This window comes from Rhipicephalus sanguineus, chromosome 10 (genome assembly GCF_013339695.2).
Source record: "Rhipicephalus sanguineus isolate Rsan-2018 chromosome 10, BIME_Rsan_1.4, whole genome shotgun sequence".
Classification (NCBI taxonomy): domain Eukaryota; kingdom Metazoa; phylum Arthropoda; class Arachnida; order Ixodida; family Ixodidae; genus Rhipicephalus; species Rhipicephalus sanguineus.
The window spans coordinates 21,880,326-21,905,946 of record NC_051185.1 but is presented as its reverse complement, the minus strand read 5'-3'; the positions used below and the strand labels follow the sequence as shown (position 1 = coordinate 21,905,946).

The window sequence follows — 25,621 nt, the reverse complement described above, 5'->3', positions numbered from 1 at the left end:
TAACAAAGCGAAGACACTTCTCAAAGCGGGCACCACCCGAAAAGAGCATGTTTTAAAAAAATAAGGTGGGGGCATGCTCTGGCTTCACCTTTACCGGTAAGGCCTAGTGAGAGCTTACTGGAAAGTGAGAGCTTACTGGAGCTTACCGGAGTGAGAGGCTCCATTCGAGAATTTTTTAAATACCTCCATGATCCCTAGGTACATTGAGCTGGGTGCGCGACTCCGTCGCGTCTTGCAGGGCACCAGTAAAGTTATCATTCATTCATTCATTCATTCATTCATTCATTCATTCATTCATTCATTCATTCATTCATTCATTCATTCAAATCGGAAGTCTACAACCTCTGAGACCTTATAGGCAGCGTCAGCGCCAACATGAGAGTTGCAAATAGTCACGTGATCACAGATTACGCCACACATCGACAGAGTTTGTGACTTCATTGTGACTTCTCGCATCTACTTCATCACATGACGTCCTCACGTGACGTCACATGTTGGTCAAAGTTGGGGCTTAACCAAGCTAGGACAGACGATGGAAATAATAATTCACAGGGTCCCTTATGCATTCGCCTAAGACGACTCGAAGGCGAAGGTCAACTTTCTTTTTTCTCAATCGATGTACAGATCCTCCCCCGCTCACCTCCGTAAGCTTTCTGCAGCCTAACGTGGTTTTGCACTGCCTCCAGGATCGAAGGCATTGCAAGCTTTCGGCACTTCACTAGGCTTTGCACTGCCTCCGTGATCGGCCCGCCTTTGACCAAGCGACGATGTGATGTGATGACGCTGAAATTTGACGATCTGTGACGTCATACGGTGACGTCGCCAGGTGGTGATCATTTTTTTGGATCACTCGTGTGGACGCTGCCTACGGTCACTTTTCGCGTTTCACGATGTATCTGAGGCTTTCGCCTTAATAAGCACCGCCATTCGTAAAAAAACAAAGGCCACACAACCGAGGAATAAAAATCGAGACCATTTTTCAGCGTTCAACTCTTCTTTATCCAACACTGTGGGCGTGGGACGGAGCATTCGCGCATACGCCGGTGTATAATTCTGTCTCATCTTTCACGGAGGGAAGACCGCGGCATTCAACAGTTTGACTGCAGTCTTCTGTTCTGTCAGACGCGGTAGCGTGCGGAAAAGATTGCGCGCCTCGGTGCACACACAGTGGCGTGCGAGGAAAAACAAACGAAAGCAATGCGCTTCGTTGCTAAGCGCTCGCTTGCTCTGTCACACAGCTCACATCCGCCCAGCGCCACAGCTACTTCCACAATCGGTTATGCGCACGCACGCAGGCGTATAACAACGAGGCTAGATTAATGTGACTCGGCGCACGCAATTCCGACGAACGAGCAGGCACCATCACTTCGTTGCAGAAGGTAGGAATAGGGTAAGGGTAAGTTGAGTACACCTACATATACGTGCAGCAAAACAAAATGCTTGAGTCAGGTTCATCTAGTGCCGAGTTCATCAGAGCGAGAGAGATGTAGAAAGAAAGGGTTGTTGTGTGATTTAGGACAGAGTCTCTAGGCTGTCTGCGTTTGCTCTGGCCCCCGGCTCCTTTCGCAACTTCGTGTTTTGACTGTACATAAAGACTCACGACATGCCTCCAGCAGAGGCATTCTTTTTTTTTTACCTGGGCTTTAGTAATGAGCGTCACACAATGCAAGCGCCGACTCATTAATAAGAACGGCACAACCAAGCGGCACCGACGAAATTCGAGCTGCTGACATCGGTTATGCTCAATACCGCGCACGTCCCCTAATTTTCGTCTACTGAAAGCTGAGATACACATTTTCGACAGGCGGGCGAGTGAATGAACAGACTGGTTTGTATGAATGGACTGCCAACCACATTAGATAGATAGATAGATAGATAGATAGATAGATAGATAGATAGATAGATAGATAGATAGATAGATAGATAGATAGATAGATAGATAGATAGATAGATAGATAGATAGATAGATAGATAGATAGATAGATAGATAGATAGATAGATAGATAGATAGATAGATAGATAGATAGATAGATAGATAGATAGATAGATAGATAGATAGATAGATAGATAGATAGATAGATAGATAGATAGATAGATAGATAGATAGATAGATAGATAGATAGATAGATAGATAGATTAGAACCTCGGTGATACGACCACGGCTCGTAAGAATTTCGGGGTGATACGAATTTTCTGGGGTCCCGGCCAAGACCCATTAACCTGCAATGCAATGGAGTACGTTTGTTGCGAACCGATTTTCACCCCACGACGTTTGATACGAACGTACGCCACTACGGAGGTACGAACAGGCGCTGCCCGCGCTGTAGCGGAAGACGTGGCAATCACGCGGCAATCGCGCGCGCCACGCCGCGTAGTAACCTCCAAGATTGTGCCGAATCTTGGAGGCCTAAGTGCGCCTCTAATGCATTGAAACTCGAGGCAGTGTCGTTGTACTGAGTTTACACGTCCCTGCCATGTCGATGCAAGTCATGGCCTCTCAATCGAACAGGACCGAAGGAGGAGCGGACTGTCTTGGCCAAGGAGCTTGGCGTCGCGACGTCAACACCTGAATGACTCGTCGAAACCTGACCGCGCCTGTACATCTAGCACAGATGTCTTTACTCGGAAGTCCTACTAAGAAGAAGAATAAAAAAAACGCAAACCAAGGCGTAACAAGACATGCGAATACTTTTTGGATGCTGCTCAGCTGCAGGTTTTTATTCATGAGAGCGACCCTTTATTGTCTTCGCGCGAGGTGTCTAATAAAAGGCTCTTTTCATTGCTTTTATCTTCTTGCGCCAGTGCTGGATTCCTACTCGCCCTTTATTGGATATGGCAGAAAGAAATTCTAGCACCGTGCGCGCTGTTTTCTTATTCCTTTTTAAGTATTGGGAGAGTCGGCACCTTCCGGAAATATCAAGATTCAGCGTGGCAATCGTGCGAAACAGTGAGCGACGAATCCGGCACGAAAATAAAGCAAAAAAATAACTTAATATTCGGTATCCGGAGCGTTTCTTTGAGCAAGGACAGCCTCGAGCGAAAAATATCGGAGAGCGTATGCCCCATTGATTCGTAAGACCGAAAGGGCTTCGCGACGCATCACTTCCCGGCACTACTTCCGGCGTACCGTTCGAAGGGAGCTACTCATGTTCGCCCTAATGACGCCTATTTATTTCTTCCTTATTAACACATCTTCACGCTGAAGTACATACACTGGCGTATTTTGCTCATTCGTACGGAAATATCCGTCTATTTTTAAGGTGACTCGCCGCGTTGGTGTGTCAGGAAGCGTCTGCTCTTGTAATTCAGCTTGAGCGAAATCGACTGCCTCAGATAATTACCCTGCCCGGAAAGATGCTGTGGAAAGGACTTGCTCGTTCATACCGAGAAAATGCGCAGGGAGTAATACCATAAAATTGCAGTATCATATTTGGCGCACGTGCGGGGGCGCTAAACCGTGAAGCATCAGTCATAGATTGTCAAACAACACGTCGAGAATCGCTTCCCATTTTTTTTTTCTTTTTGCTTATTCGAATGCTGTTTCTATTCGGGGCTACATTTGCGCCATCTAAGACGTACCGTGTGAGGCAATATCATTGTCTACGTACGCCCACACACCAACGCCTCGATTTGCATATTAGGAAAGAGACGCCGTTCGATTCCTTTGACGAGAAAAAAATGCAACGTCGCACTTCGGTGGTCTTGCCCAAACTACCTTCTAACAAAATGGAATGCGCCAGAATGCATCGACTGGCGCCTCTACGCAGTAGACCCAGGCGTGAAATACAACAGTGACATGGCTATTAGCCCAGAAGGAAAATGTATCTCTTCCGCCCACGAATAGGTGTTGCCTCTACGAACGCGTAGTCATCACTCACTTGAATTGCGGACGCTGGAAAATGCAGCTATTTGAGATACGCCAGCTTGTAAGAACGCTTGTGGTGAAGTTATAAACTGTTGCGGGGTCTCAGACGTCTGGAAGAAGCCTACCTATGCCACCCATGAACAGGAGTTGCCTGTACGAACGCCTACTCCTCATTAAGTAGAACTTTGAACAGTGGCAACTGTAGCACTCAATGCACAAGATGAACTACGTCACACGCCATGTGTGAACCTTAAGCATACGACGAAGAGAGGTGTACACTGCGAATAGAGTTGGGTCACTAAGATGGCAAGCACTTAACAGAAGACACAATCTTGTTGCTGTAGCCGCGTGCCGTTCGTGGTGGGCAACACTAAAAAAAAGCGTTTCTGGGCATTCAATAATAATAATAATATCTGGGGTTTAACGTCCCAAAACCACGATATGATTATGAGAGACGCCGTAGTGGAGGGCTCCGGAAATTTCGACCACCTGGAGTTCTTTAACGTGCACCTAAATCTAAGTACACGGGCCTCAAACATTTTCGCCTCCATCGAAAATGCAGCCGCCGTGGCCGGGATTCGATCCCGCGACCTTCGGGTCAGCAGTCGAGCGCCATAACCACTAGACCACCGTGGCGGGGCATTTTTCTGGGCATTCTTAGATACGTCAGCTTGCGGGGTTTTACGTGCGAAAACCACGATATGAATATGAGGCACGCCGTAGTGGAAGGCTCCACTAATATTGACCATCTGGTGCTGTTTAACGTGCGCTAGCATCGCACAGTACACGGCCCTCTAGCGTTTCGCCTTTATCGAAATTCGACCGCCGCGGCCGGGATTTGATCCCCGGACCTTCGGGTCAACAGTCAAGCACCGAGCCGCTACATCACCGCGGCGGGTGTAGAAGCGCATTTATAAAACATCAATTTGATTTCGGCGACCACGGCATGAACTTATTTGCAATGAATTCTGTGGTCGTCGTCAGTCGTCCGTATTCTGTTTTCTTTTTCAGAGCGATGCTTTTGCTATTCGATCTTCGTTTATCATAGTCTTTTCAGTTCTTTTCTCACTGATCAGTGTTGTCCACCGGACAGTTAATCTGGTTGATCTATAAGACCTTCATGTCTTAACTTATTCCGCTCGCTATCTAATCGAAATACTAGCTTTGCTAGTTTCCGCATCAAATGTACTTTATTGGCTTTAGCAACTTGCTTCGAATACAAAGGGCGTACTATGCCTAGCGCTAAATTTCCCACCCGTTACCTTTCTGAGCCAATCGTAGAGGTAGCATCAGCAGCAGGAGAAACCCTTGAGCCAATCCGAACCATTCAAATAGCAAATTCGGTCGTACGGCCGAAATGGGAACGCTTCCAGAATAGGCGCGCGTCAAATCGAAAGAGCCACAGCTCGCGTCCTCATAACCCGCGCAGGCTGCCTGCTTAGGCAAGAACGCACAAAAACGCCCAAACCAGGCAGCGAGTTTCCGCCTCGCTTACAATGCACAAACCTGACGGCGTCTATCCGCTTCCTGTGCGCACATATGGCGGCGTTAATAATAACCCGGGATTCACGCACAGAACGTCATCGCAGGGAGGCCTGTTCGTCCCATCCTTCTTTCCAACCTGTTCCGCATGTCTCGCTCGACTCGGAAGAGGAATCGGCGTCGGAAAAAAGACGGAAAGTCGTGCAGCGCGTGCCGTTGTAGCAGCGCGGGAGTCAAGCAAAGCCGCCCATGTTTCCCCTTCTGTGGGAGTTTGATGGAAAATAGGACAGAAGTGGGGGAATTTGGGGAAGAAATACCTTCCCTGCATCCTCACCTTCTTTCTACATCCTCACTTTCTTCTACTTCCTCACTTTCCCTACGTCCCCACCTTCTATACACCCTGCCTTCCCTACACCCTTGCCTTATCTGTGTCTCCACCTTCCCTAGACCCCTACCTTCTCTACATGCTCATCTTTCCTACGCTCCTACCTTTCCCTTAGCCCTACTATTCCCCTGCCTTTTGCCTACCTTTCCCCTACCTTCTCTACAACCCCCTTTCCCTACACTCCTACCTTTTCTACATCCCCACCTTCCCTACGCCCCCACCTTCCCTACGGCCTCACCTTCTCTACATCCCCACATTCTCTACGTCCCCACCCTCTCTACATCCCCACTTCTATTCTGCCACGCTGATTTGTCTACCCATATGCCGGCACGCTCCGCATTGCGATGCAGCTTTCGACCCGTTCGAAGCTCACTGAAGGTAAAGAGAGAGAGAGAGAGAGAGAAACAATCGATACTTCTTTTGGACCTGTGCCTGGCTCGCTCGAACCGGTTTGTGTCTGTACGTCTGTGTACCCATGCGGCGGAACAGATGACGGCACGAGTGCTTTGTTGCTCGAATGCAGCGCGTCGCGTCGAGCCGTTGTCGACGCGCCCACTAGCCTCGGCTGCGCTGTGGCTCTCGCCCGTTTATGCGGCGCTATGCACACAAGGCTGGCGTGGGCGCGCGATGGAGCAATGGGTTACCAATTGTGGCAAGCCATGGAGATGCGCTCGGAAGTGTGGCGAGCCACGTTGGAGTTTCGCTTCGGAAGCCATTTTTGTGTGCCTGCTTAAAGGCTCACATTGATTGAAGGCTAAATAGAGAAATAAAATGAGCAATAATGTGAGCAATAAAGTGAGATAACTCAGTGAATCGGAATAGTTGGAACGAAATTTATGCATAAAAGGGATGATAAATTGCCTGGTTTCATGTGGAATTCGGTGTTTTTCTTAGGACAGCCTGAGAACGAAGCGCTTGGGGGAACGCCAATGACTATATTGGTGCAGTACCACACGCGTCATTGAGTTCCCCGCTCATTTCCTTCTTTCCCTCCCTCCTATCTCACCTTTCTACTCCCCTTTCCCATTCGCTCAGCGCAGAATAGTCAACTAGATGAATTTCTGATTAACCTCCCTGTCTTCTGCATTTCGGTTTCATTCTTTCCTTGTGAGGGTTGGAACTTGCATGGTGAAAAAAGCAGACGAATTTAGGAATCCCGAGGAACCTAGGAATAGGCTAGCCTGTTCATCGTAAATGTAAGTGTTTCAGCCGAGACGATTCAACGACAGAACAACGACACCATGTCACTACAGTAGTAACGCCAGTTTAAAATTGATGCAGTTGTTAGGCAGTCCTGGCCCTATCTTTACGTGGTGTACTTTCTGTCGTCGTTTTGATTGAGCTAAAACTCTTACGTTCAGGTACCACTGTCGAGACTTTGGCTGCTGAGACAGTCTATGGCGAACTTCTGTTTCACTAAATCACTCAATTCTAGCTAGTGCTCAGTTCATCAAAAGCGTTCCCGCAGAGCGCATGAAATCAGAATACAAACTATTCATGTGACTAACCAAATGATGTAAAAAAGTTCTTTGACCACTGCTTGAGCCAGAAATGTATTATGCTAAGATGTTAAGGCGTGAACGTAAATACAGCAAACGAAGATGCAACTTGTCCTGTTAATTCTCGCGGTCATTCCAAGCCGGAGATACTTATTTGGCCTCATAATCATAGGTAGTATAGATTTAACCACGCCTACACTAACCACCGATTTATTTTCAAGTAGAACTGTTGTCATATTTGACGAATGATATAGACAAACTTATCAGCTACTCCGTAACACGTTTAAATACATTAACAGCTATATTACCAGCTACCTTTGACTCATAATTCATGGTGTTGTTTATTTGTTAACAGCGAGCCTAGAATGTTTTTCATTCCATCTCCCAATAAGTGGTGTTTCGCGCTTATTGAAGGTTTTGTTTGGGAAACTATTTAATATGGTTTTATCACACTTGAATGAAGCTACTAATTAGGTCATAGAAAACTTAGCACCCCTATAGAAATCCAACTTTCCACACGAAGTGCTTTCAAAGGTTTCAGCAATATTGTCATATCGAAAATTAATTAGTCGGCTGCTCAGTTTTGCCTACGAAAAATTTCTCTTACCTCTTCTGGAGCATGAGTTCTCAGCAACAAATTACTTTGCTTACGTCCAAGTTGCAACGGTGCCCTATGCAGGCAAATCAGCAAAGTGCTCAGGCTAACAAGCAAGTGCTGCAAACATTTTCTGTTATCTTTTCAGCACCTGACAGCTTCCAGCTGCACAACCTGTTTGTTGGTCGGGCATTTGGGGGGCTTTCTATGCCCGATATAGAAATTCCTAATTAGTTCGTTGCATAGGCAGGTTCTTTGCTTAGTCCCGATTTGTAATCACATCGTTAGCGGTTCAGTGACTCGGCGCAAAGCCACCTCTCTTTCAACGTTGTTGACTAGGTAAAAAATTAAATAGCAGCGCTGTAAATAATGTTCAATCGCACCGCAGTAATTACCGCCGTTGTAAAAACAAGGGTCAGACAGCAACAAGAACGCAAAAGTACCATGACAAGGTTGAGCTTGATCCCTTCCTGCAATGAAAGCAGTGTCAAACGAATCTTCCAAACACTATTACAGTAGGAATTTTCAAATTGCTGTAACGAGAGCAAAATGAGCTGATAATTATAGCACTAATGTCGATTGGCTCGCTAAGCGGCACGTGGCTGTATTTCGTAAAGAACAAAGCCACTTAGCGATACGCTAAGTGGCTTTGTTGGTCCACCTTTAACCAAGCGATAATGGCATGTGATGACGTCATATTATGACGTCACCACGTGATGATTTTTTTTTTCGCGTCACTCGTGTTGACGCCTACGCTGCCAACACCGACGGTCACCTTTCGCGGTTTATGAGACATCTAAGGGTTTCGCCTTAATAACATTGGCAGTTGTGGATAGTACTAGCATAGAAACCTTATTATAAATAAAGGCGCCCTGTAAAGCGTGCTTTGTCTGTAAGAACGTAAAGCATGCGAACAAAGCCAACCTTACGAAGCGTACAAAATATTCAAAACGAATATTGTGCCATAGACGGTGATATTGGAAAACGTACGTTTTCGGCGCGGTGTTCATTTTGCCTTTGGTTACCGACACTCTCTAAGCTTCTACCCTTGTACAAAATATAATGGCTTCCAGAGTCCCAAACGTGTTATTGCGCCTTTAACGTCGAAAAAATGTGTGTACTTATTAACTAACTCGCACGACGCGATATACAAGAGAGACTACGGCAGGCAAAAGATTGCGCCGCAGAAATATAAAGAGGAATCGTAAAAAAACAAAAATTATAATAATAAACAATTTATTTCTGCGATTCGGTCTATACTTCAGCCATTTCTTCGGTGTTAACTATGAAAGCCAATGTTCTATATGTTACACGCTTCTGCAAATCCACTAACAGCATATGTGTATGTGTGCGTACGAAGTTTGCTGCGTTAATTTGAATACAGAGCTAGGGTCTTAAAGTTGTTCTACTTGTTTGAATCGAAATCTAATTAGTGCAATGCAGGAACACAAATGATGAGGCACTCAATCCAGAGGTGTTTTTCATTAGTTTAAATTTGTAAAGGCATTTATTGGATGACACTCGGCGACGGTGCACAAGGGTGGCAGTACAGGCGGCGCATGGACTCCCAGCACGAGCGGCGTTCTCTCAGAAAGGAACCGAAGAGGACGACCCATTACCGAGTTCCAAGGCTTCGCTACAAAATTAGTTACGTAGTAATATACTTAGATAACGGTAACGCAACCTTATTCTACAGCTGCAGGTTTCATTGCGCGACCAACAGTGGGTTTATTGGCAGCATAACTAAGCTTAACTCAACCGTATCGGCCGGATCAGTGTCGTAGAGTAGTTTGGAAGCAGAGTCGATTGGCGCTTAAACGCACAGCCTACACGTCTAGTTTAAGCGCACCCTAACTATCCACGCCCTAATTGTCCAGTCCTGGTAACTAACTGAATATCGTCTTTTTTTTTGGGGGGGGGGGGATCCGATACTGTTCCCTGAACTTGCCAAATTCAGGACAGGCTAGCCAGAGGACATAATTATAAAGTTTCATACTGGGTAGGTCTGCGTGCACAAAGAAGTTTGCTGGAAGTAGCCTAATGTCTACGTTTACGGTGTATGCAAGGGGTGTGGCCACCTATGGTGTTCAGTGAACAAAGCTTGCGCTGTCGAAGAATAAATAAATGTCATAGATATGATCTATCTATCTATCTATCTATCTATCTATCTATCTATCTATCTATCTATCTATCTATCTATCTATCTATCTATCTATCTATCTATCTATCTATCTATCTATCTATCTATCTATCTATCTATCTATCTATCTATCTATCTATCTATCTATCTATCTATCTATCTATCTATCTATCTATCTATCTATCTATCTATCTATCTATCTATCTATCTATCTATCTATGTTACGCAAATAGGTACTGCAAAATTTCACGTAACAGCGGGCGTAGACCAAGCGCACCTACTACCAAGCATGTCCAACACTATAGACAATAAACAAGTTCTATTAGAATTCTATTAGGTTTACTAATGTCTGCTCATACTCTTTCCTGAACATGTTCAATACGCGCTTGCGTTACTCCCCGCCGTACGCGAACCCGGCATAAACCACCCTTCCGTGTACAACGCCGAACGCCGAGAACCAATTGAAGAGGATCGAATTTCGCGTAACTTAATTAGGCCGCTCCCCTGGTAGTATCGCAGTATCGGATTTCCACGGGGTTGAACAATCAGGCTTGTCGCCGTCGTCAACGGTGAGCGCGCTAACAAAGCTGGCAGACACATGTATGCCACGGGCCGCCAGATGCTGCTTAACTTAAGGAAGCAGGACGCAGCTCTGATGAGACACGTAGCTGACAAGAAGCGTACTTCGTACATCGAGAAAAGGAGACATTGTGTATGGACCTCGAGGGAAATGAAGCAGTGAGACAGTGTGCCGCTGTGTGTTTTATGCGAGCTCTGTCGCTAGCTGCGTCCGCCATCTCCGTAAGACTCTGTCGAGGCGTTCCCGGATGTTTCCAGGGCATACATACAGGAAGGCAATGAAATTAGCTATGGTCACGTGAAAGCGAACTCTGCCTCATCCCAGACCCGTGTAATACGTAACGTTTCTTCCGTCCAATATGAAATGGGCAGTGTGGACGCGGTGTAACTCTGCCTGCCCATATTATATAGGTGCATTAAACTGTTGTACCCTTTATTTGTAATAACGTCGGCCGCGGTGGTATATTGGTGACGGAGCTTGACTGCTGACACGAAGGCCGCGGGTTTGATTCCAGCCGCGGTGGTCGCATTTCGACGCGGACCGAATGCTAGAGGCACGTGTACTGTGCGATGTCAGTGCAGGTTCAGAGACACCAGATTGTAGGAATTTACGGAGCCCCCCACTAAGGTGTGACTGATAATAATATCGTCTTTTTGGCTCTCGAAACCCCTGAAATTATTATTAATTTCAACACATAACTTATTACGTGCTAGCAGCTTAAATTTATGACAATGCCTTCAACATTATGCAGACTTGCTGTTTACACACACTCTCATCTCCAAAAAATGATGAATTACAAAGCCTGTGATAGATAGATAGATAGATAGATAGATAGATAGATAGATAGATAGATAGATAGATAGATAGATAGATAGATAGATAGATAGATAGATAGATAGATAGATAGATAGATAGATAGATAGATAGATAGATAGATAGATAGATAGATAGATAGATAGCAGTGCTGGGCAGTATCGAAGATACATGTATCTTAGATACTATCTTAGATACTCTATAGGTATCTTGTATCTGTATCGCGATACGTCTCGAAAGAAGAGTATCTATATCTGTATTTCCGATACATTCGATAACGTATCGTGTATCTTAAGATACAAGATACTTCTATCGCAACACAACCGTGCGAAACAATAATCGCTGGCCAATCTCCGCTTTTCAAGCTGCTACTGGATTCACTAAGCCATCTGAATAAGTCTAAGGGCAGTGACGTTATTTTATTTTTACGCCAGAGTCATCCAGTGATGGTAGAAGATCAGGAAGACAAGCACGCGGACATCTACGCCCAGCGCACGTACCTTTTGTTTTCTCTGTTTCTTTTCTTTTTAGTTGCGCCAATGCCGCGACACTTGCTCTTAGCCACTGCCTTCTGCCGCGTACTCCACTGCATGCGGCGTCTATCGCGCAAATTCTGATGTAACAGTGTCGTTATTGAAGATTCTTTTGCGTCTTGCTCGTAAGGAAATGTGATGCGTGTAAGAATGGGGTGCTTTGCGTCGCGTGGATTTTACATATCAGCGATTTGAAGGATCTCGTGGATGTAAGTTTGACTTGTATGCAATGAATTAACTTATATGCAAATAAGATTCTAACAACTTTAGCGCCACGGGTACCGATGCTAGATCTAATAGAGCAAGCGTTTACCTAACAGAAAACATCCTGGCGTACCATATTTTTAACGTCCACCTACATTTATGCAAATAATTTATGAAATCATAATTTGATTATTAGCGCAAGTGCTTTTTTAGCTGTCATTTTGCATCACATGCATTACCTAGGTTTACCACTGTTTTTCCGGTCTGGTCACTGCAGTATATCTTTTGTAACGCGCTCCCAAAATAAGATTTCTGCTTTATTCTTCTGTCTGCTTTATTTCTACTACTGTTTACACATTTACACGTTGCCGAGGCGATTTTGAAAACAAATATATTATTATGTGGGCGTGTCTTGAGTATACAGTACAAAATATTTTGCTTGCCGCTTAAGAAAATAGCGAAATTGAGTTTGCATTATAACAATGGAAAGCATTAGGAGCCATCTTAAAAATGTTAGGAAGGGGATTAAAGAAACGTTGTTTTACTGAATGCTCCGTTTTACTCATAAGCGCCCCAACAAGCCGTTTCAGGCAATTTTCCATAGGCACTGAATTTTCTATTGTCTCAACAGGTAAGTTGACGATACTTCATGCTCATAGCTATTAAGGGCGCCGTCTGTATTGCATTTCTGTACTCATTCAATGTGAATGTTTGACACACAACAACCTCGATACTTTACCTATATTTGTTTTCTTGTTTTAGGCCTTCTTAAATATTCTTCGTATTACTAATCGCCACGTAATGGGAGCTATAAGCGGCAATAGCGCGTATAGCGGCGGTGCCCTGCGACGCTTTGTGCAACTATACAATACGCCTGAGACATTTCTGTGTTCGACGTGTCCTCTCGTTGAAGAAAAATTGCTAAAATATTGCACGTTAGTGAGTATATCAACAAAGAATCCCTTAGGCCAGCAGCTATGTAGAACATGGAAATTTATTGCAATTTTACGTCATCTATACGTATACACCAGGGGTCTCAAACTCAGCTTATAGCCGGCGGGCCGCAGTCGCGAAATTTAGCTCCAAGGGACGGGACAGTGAAGATGGTGGGGTCGGAGAGAGTTTGAAGAAAATGACGTTGCCATTTGAAAGGAAGCTTTTCCCATATTTCATATATATTTCATTTCTGAAGTGGATTTGGAGTCAGGATTCGAGAAACTTCGATACCGATGTACACAACGAGTAAAATCTGGACGCGGATTGAAATATGTTTTTGTTCCACGGTTATGTCTCAGCACATGCTGACCACATATTGCTCACGAAAGAAATGCCTGAGACCAGTCATGTCTGCGTAGCTCACCAACATACTTATTTAGAAAATAAAAACAAATGACACGGAGACGGTCATGCGTGCCGGCCGGGCCGCTAGCGAACAGTCTCAAACCCCGTATACACCATGCGTTCCCCCCTCCCTCCCCCCTCAAAAAAAATATCGCTATTATCGTTGTTGCTGCTGTACACCTGTCCGGATATACGGTATTGTGCAAACTGTCTTTTACAGACAACGTAAAAATCCACACCGGTATTTGCGCCGTCGTGCGAAGGCTTCTTATTCACGTCATTGTGATTATATGGCGACCCGCTAGCTGGTCGGCAAGCTCAGCAGCGACTCCCATAAATTACACAAATGACAAGCAGGAACCGCTGTCAGTGAAGTGTATAAAGAGTTGCCCTGTGAAGAAGCTAAAACAAGCCCCAATAAGTTGTTTTTGAAGGAAACTAATGTACTTTGAGCAAGAAGGGCAAAACTTTTAAGACACTAACAGACATTTCATTCAAGTGAAATAAAATATGTCACAGGAAATCTTGAAGCATACATTTTCGTGTATAGACGTTTGCTACATTGTATGGATCTATAATAAGAAATTTGAGAATGTATCGAAGTATCTTAAGATACAATTGCCAAGTATCGTATCGGATACAATTATTGCGGCAGTATCTTGTATCTGTATCTCCAATACTTTTTGCCTCAGTATCTTGTATCGTATCGCGATACAATTTCAAAGTATCTTTGCCCAGCCCTGATAGATAGATAGATAGATAGATAGATAGATAGATAGATAGATAGATAGATAGATAGATAGATAGATAGATAGATAGATAGATAGATAGATAGATAGATAGATAGATAGATAGATAGATAGATAGATAGATAGATAGATAGATAGATAGATAGATAGATAGATAGATAGATAGATAGATAGATAGATAGATAGATAGATAGATAGATAGATAGATAGATAGACAGATAGATAGATAGATAGAAAAACTCATAACTTGCGCGGAGACCTCAGGTAGCTGGTATCTTTGCAAACTGAGCCGGATTCTAATATATGTGCGTTAAATAGCTGCCTTCTGCTGTTCGCACCTCTTGAAAACGTTTCTAAGTGCTTGTGTCGACACTTTAAAAGACTAGTATGTCCTGTGAAAAAAAAAGAAAAGAAAAGAAATGAACATTCATGTGTTCTGCTTTGGAAAAAAAGAAACAAACCTTTTAAACTGTCTTTGTTTCGTTTCGCGTCAGCCCTTCTTTCTGTACGCGGCTCCCGTCGTCGCGCTTCTCATTTCAAACCGCACTTTATTTTTAGTTGTCTTACTCCACGCTTGCGCACTTTAGTGCCGAATGTGTCACGCGGAAATCGAAATTCAGACACGTCATCGTCGCCAGGCAGCTCTCCTTCACTCACTCACTCACAGGTTTCGCTCACTCGTAGCTCTCCCTCATTTTTATCTCCCCCCCCCCCCCCACATCGCCTCTCTGGTGACACGTCCTTTCTGAATTGCACTGCATACCTGCATAGCCGCCCCCCCCCCCCCCCCAAACCACCATTCGCGCTTAAAAACCCCGAATCCTTGTTCTCAGTCGCTTTCAATGGATCCTTCCCTCCCCCCCCCCCCCCCTCTCTCTTCCAACTTCTAGACACCACGTTTCATTCGCTCTGTCGACACCAGGAGAGCCTTACCGGCTCGGCTCACGCAAAAATCGAATTTCTTTCTCAACTGTGTGAAAGCCTCCGCACGAGCATCAGCGAAATGCCGCTTCGTCGGCACACGTCTCGCCGCCATTCCCTAGATTTCGAAGAAAGCTAAAAGCAACCCCCGACATCCCACCTCAGCCCCCCCCCCCCCCCCCCCCCCTCTCCCCACATGGAGCCAATATATGTCGCCGCCGTGATTCTAATACCGTCGCTTCTCTTTCCTCTTTCGCGTTCGTTTGTGTGATTGCAGCGAGAATATATTTCTGTCCTCTCGCATTATGTATTGCGATTTAGTTTGTTCCTAAAGCGTTATTCATCTGTGTCGTGTAGCTGCCCCCTTATAAACGCGTCGACACGAAATCCAGCTGTCGATCCGAGTTAAAACGGACCTCCCCCTTTCGCTGCCATTGAGACAGCATGCGGTTGCAATAGGAGTGGGTTGTCGCTCGGTCGATGTCTGTCTTTCTTCAGCGGAGCTATATGGCATGTCGGTTAGCTGGCGTGCTTCGATACCGGCGAGATCATATGAATCCTTTGCGTTGAGGCACGCGTTTATTGCGTTCCAGTAACTGAATATGTCAGGCTTCCTGTGTACACCGTTTCCTTGGGTTTCGCACATTGTATTATAAATGAATATTGTTGCGCCTTTAGACAACAGACTGAATTGAGCGATAAAATGCCCCTTTAAGAAATCGAGTTTTAAGGCAAGGATTGCAACAGGTTCTTTGCATACTGATAGCGCTGGTGAGTCTGCCCTGTATCTTTGGAGCAGCATCAGCTGCAATATTTAACAAGCGCTAAAACGGCGCACGCAAAGCAATACACGTAACTTTACGCCCTTGTGAGTATAGGAACATAAATTAGCAAAAACTCTGAGGATTCCTTAGGCCTTCGCCTAAGACAACTTGACGGTGAAAACCATCTTTTTGTTCTCAGTCGATGAATTGATCCTCCCTCCGCCCGCCTTCGAAAGCGTTCTGGACCGAGCGTGTTTTTGCATTGCTTCCAGGTTCGCAGCGATTGCAATCTTTCTGTATCTCATATGGTTTTGCACTGCCTCCGTGATCGGTCCGCCTTTGACCAAGCGACGATGTCTTGAGATGACGTCCTCATGTGACGTCATAGTGAAGGCCCGATTACGTCACACATTTTGGCGACTTGTGACCTCGTCATGATGTCATATGGTGACGTCAGTGCGTGATCATTTTTTCCATCACTCGTGTAGAAGCCAAAGTCGCGGTACGCTGACGCCGCCGACAGTGAGTTTTCGCGTTTGATGAGGCAGCTAAGGCCTTCGCCTCAAAACGCTGATGGAGCGTCATCGACTTGCCGTTGTGTTGTTTGCGTTCACAGTGATGACGGGTACCAGTGAATTTCCGCAGTACCTTTAAGGCGAAAGCCCCACACGTCTCGCGAGTCCAGATATTTGCGAGATGTGGCGGGACCTGACGATACTTGGCGAGACCTGCTGAGATTTTGCAAGACCGGACGGTACATCGCGAGTATTTAGGTACCTTTAGCTGAGCGTTTACGATCCGCTCCGGTAAGACCGGCGAATGCTAGCGATTTACACACAAACGCGTAGAAGGAGCTGTAGTGCGCGCGCGTAGAATGATCGTGCGAGCGGCGGAACGTAGAACGCATCTCTCGCTCCGCTTGCAAAGTCAACTGACCGGAGTGTGAACGTGCGTCCACTCGGTTTCACCGTCGTTTTGCAGGCTGGATGACCGCGTCTCGGCAAGACGCGCTCGTCAAAAACGCGAAATATACACAGTTCCTTGCACTGTCTCGGGACGCTACATCTGCGTGGGGTAGAGCGCAAGCGACGCTCAGTTTTAGGTATCTTTTGTCGGCGGCCTCGGCGTCAAACTGAAAAACTTCGATCAGAGCGTTTCGCCGTCTATGTTTGTTGAGAAAAAAAAAGCTAAATTATTTTATGTCGATGTTGACTGATGGTGAGTCGTTCTGTTAGTTCGAATAAAAGAAACGTGTTTTGTCCACTGGGCTCCAATGCATTCCTTTAATATGCAACTATTATTCAAATTTATTGAACAAGAGACATCTTATTGCCTAGCAGAAGGTGCACCATTTTGTCTGGTGTGTAAACATATCATCTAATGGGTGCCGGGGAGAAGAGTGCAATATGAGTACACAGCAATTGAATGTATCAATAAAAAAAAATTTCACCATCTCCCACTAAAGGGAACCACGTGGGGATGCGAAGCAGCGCATGGGTCGACTTAAAGTTCCCTTCATCACGGGCACCTTGCCTGATGTTAACGCGTCCTTGCATGTGGAGCACACCATGAATTCACTGTAGTTGCTGTTGCTGTTACTCGTCCCGAACTCTTGTTGGAGCACGCCACGCGGGTGGGTTCATCGCGTGTCTGCAGAATCTCGTTCCCCGAAGCCATCACGTGATTGTTGAGAGAGTGTAAGAGGGAGAGGCCACAGTGTCTTACCCAGCCTCTTACACAGACACGAACGTGCTAGCGCGCGTGCCAGCACACGTCGTTTTGTCTGCTTTACGCCAAGCTAGGACAGCATATGGAAGCCCCGGCCCCTAAAGTGCTCTGCACGTATCGTCATCAAGGTGGTCGAAGAACAAGACGAAGAAGACTTTTCCTTAGCGAAAGCGCACGCTCTACGCGTATCATCATCAAGGCGGTCGAATAACAAGACGAAGAAGACTTCTTCTTGGCGCGAGCGCGCGCTCAATATGTTACAGATGGCTATGGTAGGTTTTAGAAAGCGGATGGTCGCCAATGGAACTACGCACAAAGCCCAGTGCAAAAGCTGCTTCGCATCTAAAAGGTCGAAATGCTTCGTGCCCTTAACGGTACTGAATCGGGAGGTCACACTCAAAATTCTTCCCCGTTTGTTCTAAACACGCACACACAGAATTAGGGGTTAGTGCGTTCATAATTTTTCTGGCACATTTTAAGGCGAAAGTCTTTATTGCCTCATGGAACGCGAACAGTGACCATCGTCATTCGTGGCGTCGGGGACAGCACGAGTGACGAAAAAAATCATCCTGTGATCGCGTCTTCAGGACGTCACAGATCGCCAAAATTTGCGATGTCCTTACGACGTGACGTGACATGACGCCACATGATGACGTCATCACACGACATCGTAGCTTGTTCAAAGCGGAGAGATATGCGGCTCTGGGTGGGCCGATCACGGAGGCATTGCAAAACCAGTTCAGGTGCTTCCGATCCCGGAGGCAGTGGAAAATCGCGTTATGTGCAGAAAGCTTTTCGGGGGGTGGCGAGGCAGGATCAGTGCATCGACTGAGAAGAAAAAGATGTCTTTTGCCTTCGAGTCATATTAGGTGAATGCATAGGGTACCCATTGAGTTGTAAATGCGAAAGCTTTAAAGCTCGCGTGAGGCACAGAGAGAGAATAAAACATTGATTTCAAAAAAGGCTCTTTGAGTCTAGTGGTTGGACCGCCTAGCCCGGAAGACCATTGGCTCTTACCGCCATCCGGGCTCGGTCGACGAGGGCTTGTTGCTGCCATGGGTCAGAGCTGCACAGGGTCGCCTCCCACTCGACTAATGCAGGATTATGTTTGGCTGACATATTGGGATTGTCTTGACACTCACAGACCATGTGGAATAAGGTGGCCGTCTGGGGACAGAATTTACAATGCGGATTGTACGCCGAAGGATCTATTTTGGACAATATATAAGGATTTGGAAAAGATAATGATTGTAATCGTCGCCACGCGACCTGCGTTGCCTTACCCAATTTGGGATCAGGTGGGGGCAGAGTGCGAGTGATCTGCGCGTCCCCTTCACCCACTCTGTCTTTGCGTTCGCGTGAGTAAATATATAAGACGCAAATATTCCGTTACCAGACCCTAGTCTCTAAGGGGGGAGGGGGAGGGGGTTGTAAGAGTGCGGCAAAAGGTACAACATGTGTGCCATAGAGTTTGTGTGGTGTGCTCAGAGCGTCTCCTTCAGTAACGCAGTTTATCCTCCGCGTCGGATTCCCCTATAACGCCTCGCTGCCTCCAGAGCGCGGCTTAAAAAAGGAGAAAAAAAAGGAAGAAAAAAAAAAGACTCACAGGGCTCTTTATGAATTCACCTAAGACGAATCGAAGGCGATCAATTGATCAATGTGGACGATTGGGCCAACTGGTGATTCATGATTCATGATCGTCCTTGTTTTCTTCAGTGCAGTATACCGAGATTACTATATTAATTCTCGTAAAAGTGAAAAGCTTGGGAAGTTAATACTGGTTCATGATGTTGAACAACGCAAAGGACAAGAGATGGTTGAAAAGAGAACAGGACAGGCACTGTCCTGTCCTGTTCTCTTTTAACCTGTCCTGTTCTCTTTTAAACCGCTAATCAAGTTTCTCCCCCCCCCTTCCCCCCAAAGCTTTCTGTACTGAACGTTGTTTCGCACTGCCTCCAGGATCGGAGCAATAGCACTCTTTTTCTACCGCACCTGGTCTTGCTCTTCATCCATGACCGGCTCACCTTTGACCGAACTACGATGTAACATGATGACGTCATCATGTGACGTCATGATGAGCTCACAAATTTCGGTGATCTGTGACTTCACTATAACATCATCACGTGATGATTTTTTTGCAGCACTCTTGTTGATGAGGCATTGTTGCGCTCGATGAGGCATCTATGGCTTTCGCCTAAAACTCGAGAACATTGCACTCTGTGAAGGCGGGGGCCCAGCGGAGCTGACGGGTGCAGAATCTCCTTTGGGAGTTGCCTAAGGGATGCGTAAGCGTGGACACTTATTGTAGGTTTCGGTCTTCTCTAAGACGCTGTTTTCGGGCGTCATCGGCATGGTGACTTCTTTATGGCAGCATCTTGAGTGGCCCTTTGAAAGGCACACGGGGCGACCGCACAAACGCATGTTAGCGTTAGCTACTGTCGTATAATACCCGCACTGGCTCACTCTGGCTACACTGTCGCATGTTGTCGCGCACTACCAGCAATGTGTAATGTTGGGTAGATTTAGCAAATGCCTGGCCAGTGTTGACTACTATAGGTCACTTTTCGCTATCGAGATGACTCATGGCAACGGTAATCCACGCATCGCTTCCGCATTGACCGCTACATCGGTACTGCCTTCTTTTAAGGCGAAATCCTTAGATGCTTCGTCAAACGCGAAAATTGAAAGTAGGCGTCCCTCGGCGTAGGCGTCAACACGACTTATGGAAATAAATCATCACGTGATGACGTCTCTAGTCACCAAATTTGTGACGTCATTCAGACGTCCTATAACGTGACGTCACATGTAAACGTCGTCACATGACACTTTCGATTGTTCTAAGGTGGGCGGATCACGGAGGCAGTGCAAAACCAGATGAGGGGCAGAAAGCTCGCAATACCTCCGATCCTGGAGGCAATGAAAAACCACGTTGGCTGCAGAAAGTTTTCGGAGGAGGGCGGGGGAAGATCTATACATCGACGGAGAATAAAAATAAGATGGCTTTCGCCTTCGAGTCGCCTTAGGCGTATGCGTAAGGGGCCCTTGTAAGTTGCTTTTTTTTTTTTTTTCGCTTGGGTTACCTCAGTCCCCCTAGAGAAGGGTCTCTCATCTTTATTATGCTCATATTACCACGCATTTTACCCGACGTGAACGTTTGACTATTTTAGATGGTTTTATTTGGACTCTTCGTGGGCACAACATGCACTTTTCGTGTGAGCTTAGAAATCAATTCTTGCTGAAAATGGCAAGTTTCCCACGAGAGGCGATGGGCGGACGGCCGCGCAGCGGCCAATGAATGGCGCGCCTCAAGAAGTGGGTGCGGTTTTTACATTTTGAGAGAGAGACAGGAGCAAGGAAGGGCAGGTCGGTTAACCAGACGCAAGCCCGGTTTGCTACCCTGCACTTGGGAAAGAGATAAAGAGGCGAAAATAGAGAAATGCGTAAGATATGTAACGTCCTTCGCTTGCTCTAACGAACGGTGCGCCTGCGGATATGCGTCTCAATGAAGATTTTCAAGGTGACGGGTTCTCTCGGACGCTCACAGTTGCGTCATTCGAGAAAGAATCTACCTTGACTTTACGCGTTAGCGCAGCTTATAAAATTGGTTCGATAAAGTAAGGAAGCATTAGCATACGTTATTTCTTCGGAAGACGGGTATCGTTTACCGCTGCATAAACGCTAGCTACAGCTAACCTGAAGAGAAAGGTAAGCGAAAGCAAGTCGCCCGCGCACAAGATGTTTATATGGCATTCTTCACACCACAGGGCCTGAACAAAAGCACCAAATAAAAAGAAAACTAAAATGGGAAACGGGATTTGCCGCAAATGCACTAACACTGAAGCAGATCATCTATTGCGCAGGAGTTCTGGATGTTTAATTTATTATACTGGCCACGAGGCTATACTGCTCGGCAGACGTCTAAAGTAAAGCATGAAAAATTGTTATCGCGTTAACGGGCTTGCGCTGTAATTCACTCCTGTGAATTACAGCGCATGGCTTTCGCTGGCTTTCGCTCATGGCGTTCGCCCATGTGAGTTGTTCGAAATTGATCTGGTGAAGTTCACTACTTTGATGCGCGTAATCTTCATTTTCTGAAGCTCGAACTTGCCAAATAGTTCTAGCGTTCAAAAAAATAGTGTTTTTTTTTGCGAATTCGGGTGAATTTTTTAAAGATGAATGCCCCAGCTAGGTGCGTATGCTTGCTGCTTTCCGAAAGGTTCTAAAAATAGTAAGTTGGTAAGGCATGGCGCGTAAATATTGCTAGGTTTGCAATTTTTGTGTTCTTTCAAAAGTGTTCATTAGTGACCTGTTGCTTGCGGCATTTTCTTTGTAATCTTTCATTTGTTGCTGATGAAACGTAAACGTCATGCTGAGGCGTGTTTTGGCTCAGTTCAATTGCGCCAAAAAGGCCCGATGTGGATTGACCATGGTAAAGTTGCGCGGAGTACCAACTGCAAAAAATTTCTTCTGCGCTGGAATATGTCACGCGTTTACGCACGAGGCGCCGCAAGGGAGAATGCATAAAAAGTAGGCAAAATATAAGATCCATAAAGAATCATGCACAAAAAAGAGACATTGTCACACACAGCTTAAATTTTCTTCCTGAAAATTTGCGTTCCAGCAAACGTGAGCTTAACTTCAACACTGTGGCCTCGCAGAATGCCTAGGAAAATCATGACATAATAAGCAACTCGCAGCTATAGGATCAGGATGATAATGTTTGTTTAGCTAATGTTTCTAAGGCATAAAATATATAATAGTGCAGGAATTTGTTGTCTTTGTGAGTTTCAAAGAGGAAGAAGTACTTCTCTCGGGCATTTTATTATGTTAGAAAGTGCTTAAGAACATGCCAGGTTTGCGTTAGACATCTGAATAAATATGCAGTTTATATGCTAGTTCATCACAACACCAGTGAATTTAAGAACTTGGTTTGATGACGTACAAGCCTAATAGCCCGTGCTTCAGTGCACGATTTCAAATGTGATGAACATGATTTGAGTGCCGTTTGACGAGCTGCGAAAGCCAAAAAGCTGCTTTAATGTGAGTTGAAATGTTCACCATTGAAAGTTGTTCTGTTAATCCAGCCGACTTGATGACGGCGGGTTAGTGTTTGGTGACAAAAGTGCCCCATGAGGACAAAGCACATCAAAGTCGATGCGACACATTTGCAGCATCAGATGCGAGTGATTTTTAGTAAAAGATGCATGACCTATGACATCACAGAAAAATAAACTAACGAAAACGTTTGCCTACCACTTCCTCCTTCTCACGTAATAAATGAGCTTGTCCTGCCAAGTATCTCAATTTCTGGAGGCAGCATTATGCTAGATAATTCGTCATATAGTGTGATAAACTTTTTTTTCTTTTGCAAAAAAAAAAAATATAGATGGCCTTGCATCAGAAAGCCGGAGCGGGGAGGATTGGGTTTCCGTTCCTTCTCACAGGAATCGATCGCCCACTGGGGGAAGGAACTTGTGGCAAACGCAACAAGTTAAACGCCCGGACTTCTCAACAAGTCCTGCGTTCAAACTGCGCGCAATAGAAAGACACTATCTGCGTAAAATAACATCATGAGAAGCAGAATAAAAGAAGAGCAAGACGTGATCATGCGCATGCAGTGCTGAGAAGCGAGTAACCGAGTGCAGGGGTGTTGAACAAATGCGCGAGACAGGTGATTTAGAGCTTGTCCGGCACTATTGCGCTGGACAGGACAATGAATACAGGACATCACCTGTCCTGCCAAGAGTATTGCTCTTCTCAACTATGCAAGTATGAAATAACTAGCTCTGTAACACGTGCTGCTGTTGATTCGAAACAGTCTTCGAATAGCGGTAAGACATGACCTCCCGTGTCCTGACGTAAACTGTGCTATTCTCAACCTGCATGTATGAACTAACTCGCTCAGCAACACTTCCTACTATTGATTTGCAATAGTCTTCGAAATAGCGGTAAGACAGGACTACCCCTGTCCTGTAATAAGTCGTGCTCTCCTCAGCTGTGCAAGTATGAACTAATTACCTCAACAACACATCCGACTACTGATTTGCAATAGCCTTCAAAATAGCGGAAAGGCATGACTTCACCTGTCGTGTGATAAGCTGCGCTCTTAACTCTGCAAATATGAATCGACTAGCTCAAGACAACGCACTGCTAATGACTGACAATAGTCTTTTAAATAGCGGTATCCTCACCTTTATGGGTCTCACCTTTGGAGTCGATTCTTTCCTCTCTTCGGTTGTTTGAGGATGTTGCCCGTTGCGACACAAAAATATAGTGGAGAAAAATTACTCTTTTTTCCTTTTTGCACTTTAGTCGCGTTAGATGTCGCACAAGGCTAATCCACAATGAAGCACTTTCCAACACCCTCGAACATAAGACGTTGTTCTCGACGATGCCTTCTGATGCGTCCGTCGTTTATATCACTGCTCGGGGAAAACGAAACGCGATTCTTCGCCGTTGTCACCACAGAGTCGAACTACGATGGGCACCCGCTCAAAGATGCGATGCAATACGAATTCGTGGTTCCACAGAGAGGGCCACTTGTTGCCTGCGTCTCACGGCCGTCGACTGCTTCGTTCCAATGCGGGACGACGATAAAATTGTTGCTCGCAATTCTCGCGGACACGAATAAGCAACTTCCCGAAGCACCGCTCGAAGTGTTTGTCTTTGTTTCTCAAAGTGGTGTTTGGTGACGCTTTTTGCTGAACGCGTCAACTGTGACGTTTTGCTGAAGACTCCTTTTGTGACCGCGGTCACACTCGACCAGCCTGCGGAAACCACCGATGGCGAACTTGCTTGCAAGCGAGAGCAGCCGAGTTAGTCGACAGTTACCGGGTTTGTCACGAAAGCCGTTTTTGTGGCCGCCCACGGGAAAGGGAACACAGTTTAGGCTCCACACACCAGGCAAAGCACCGTGCAACAAACACACTCTAGTCAAAGAGAGAGTTACTAGGACCTGAAACTGCTAACGCTCTTGAAGAAAATGTTGCTTTCTGCACGCCTTGTATGAGGTTTCGGCAGGTGATACGAAAAAAGAAAAAAGTGATGTTTTCAAGGGTGGTCCAAGTGCGCCAGGATAGAAGAGGACAACAAATAACTAAGGGAAACAAAGGGGAAGAGAAAAAGGACACACGCTTCCCCAACTGCCGCTAGTCTGTGTTGTCCTGAACAGGGGAGAGAAAAAGTAACTCAGTGGGGAGAAGAACGCATCGCAGAGGAGCCTCCGTAGCACAGCACTCCCGGTACCCGCAGCATCCAACGTGCAGGAGCGATCTGCAGATCGCAGACGATCGCAGCGCCCCTTGGATGTGACACCGCCTCCCCCTGTTGCACGACCGCCAATGAGGCAGCGCCTCTTTGCCACCTCGCGCCATCTACCGGAGGCAACGGGCGTTACCGGTTTTCTGCCTTAGCGGTCAATAGGAGAGGCTCCCCCCTCCTCTGTCGGCATTGGGAGCACCGGAGTGGCTCCTTTCTCAGTTTGTGGTGTTTTGACGCTCTTTTTCTTCGCCTCTTTCCCTCTTTTGTTTGCGTCTGCCTCTCGGTTGACTCTCCCCGTCCCGCGATTCGAATGTGGCGGCTTCCTTTGCAGGGTCAGTCGGCCGTGAAACATGCTCCGTGCTACTGGACCGAAAAGTGGTTATTTCTCGATGCGTGTTCTTAAGGCAGCCTTGCGTTGCTCGAGAATCTGATTGCACTTGAAAGGACGGGTATAGTCTGGTTTTGTGTGTATTTGCTTCACCTCCCAATAATGTTGATCCCACGTGCTTACGTATGCATCACTAGATTTTGCGCCGGGAACTTCCTGTTTTCTTCTCTCTTCTTTTTTGTTTGCGTTCAGCTTCATTGTGTTTACCACTTCCGGGAAAAGCGCTGAGAAGAATTTAGCGGAATCTATTGAGTGAACATAAAATCTCTCAGTTTAGCCTGGAACCGCATCCTAACGTGAGAACTTGCTTTAAAGTAGGCGGGGGGGGGGGGGTCAATTGAAATACATAAGCAGGCTTGCCAGTTCTTACGCAG

The 25,621-nt window shown here is 46.0% G+C and overlaps 1 protein-coding gene across 1 annotated transcript in view; it reads right to left on the bottom strand.

Annotated features, from left to right (window-relative positions):
* Positions 1 to 24,548, bottom strand: part of LOC119407234 (SCY1-like protein 2) — a 396,104-nt gene extending 371,556 nt beyond the window's left edge. The window contains exon 1 of the mRNA XM_037674113.2: positions 23,791 to 24,548. The gene's annotated coding sequence lies outside the window, so the exon portion shown is untranslated. The remainder of the gene's footprint in view (positions 1 to 23,790) is intronic.
* Between the last annotated feature and the right edge of the window lie 1,073 nt (positions 24,549 to 25,621).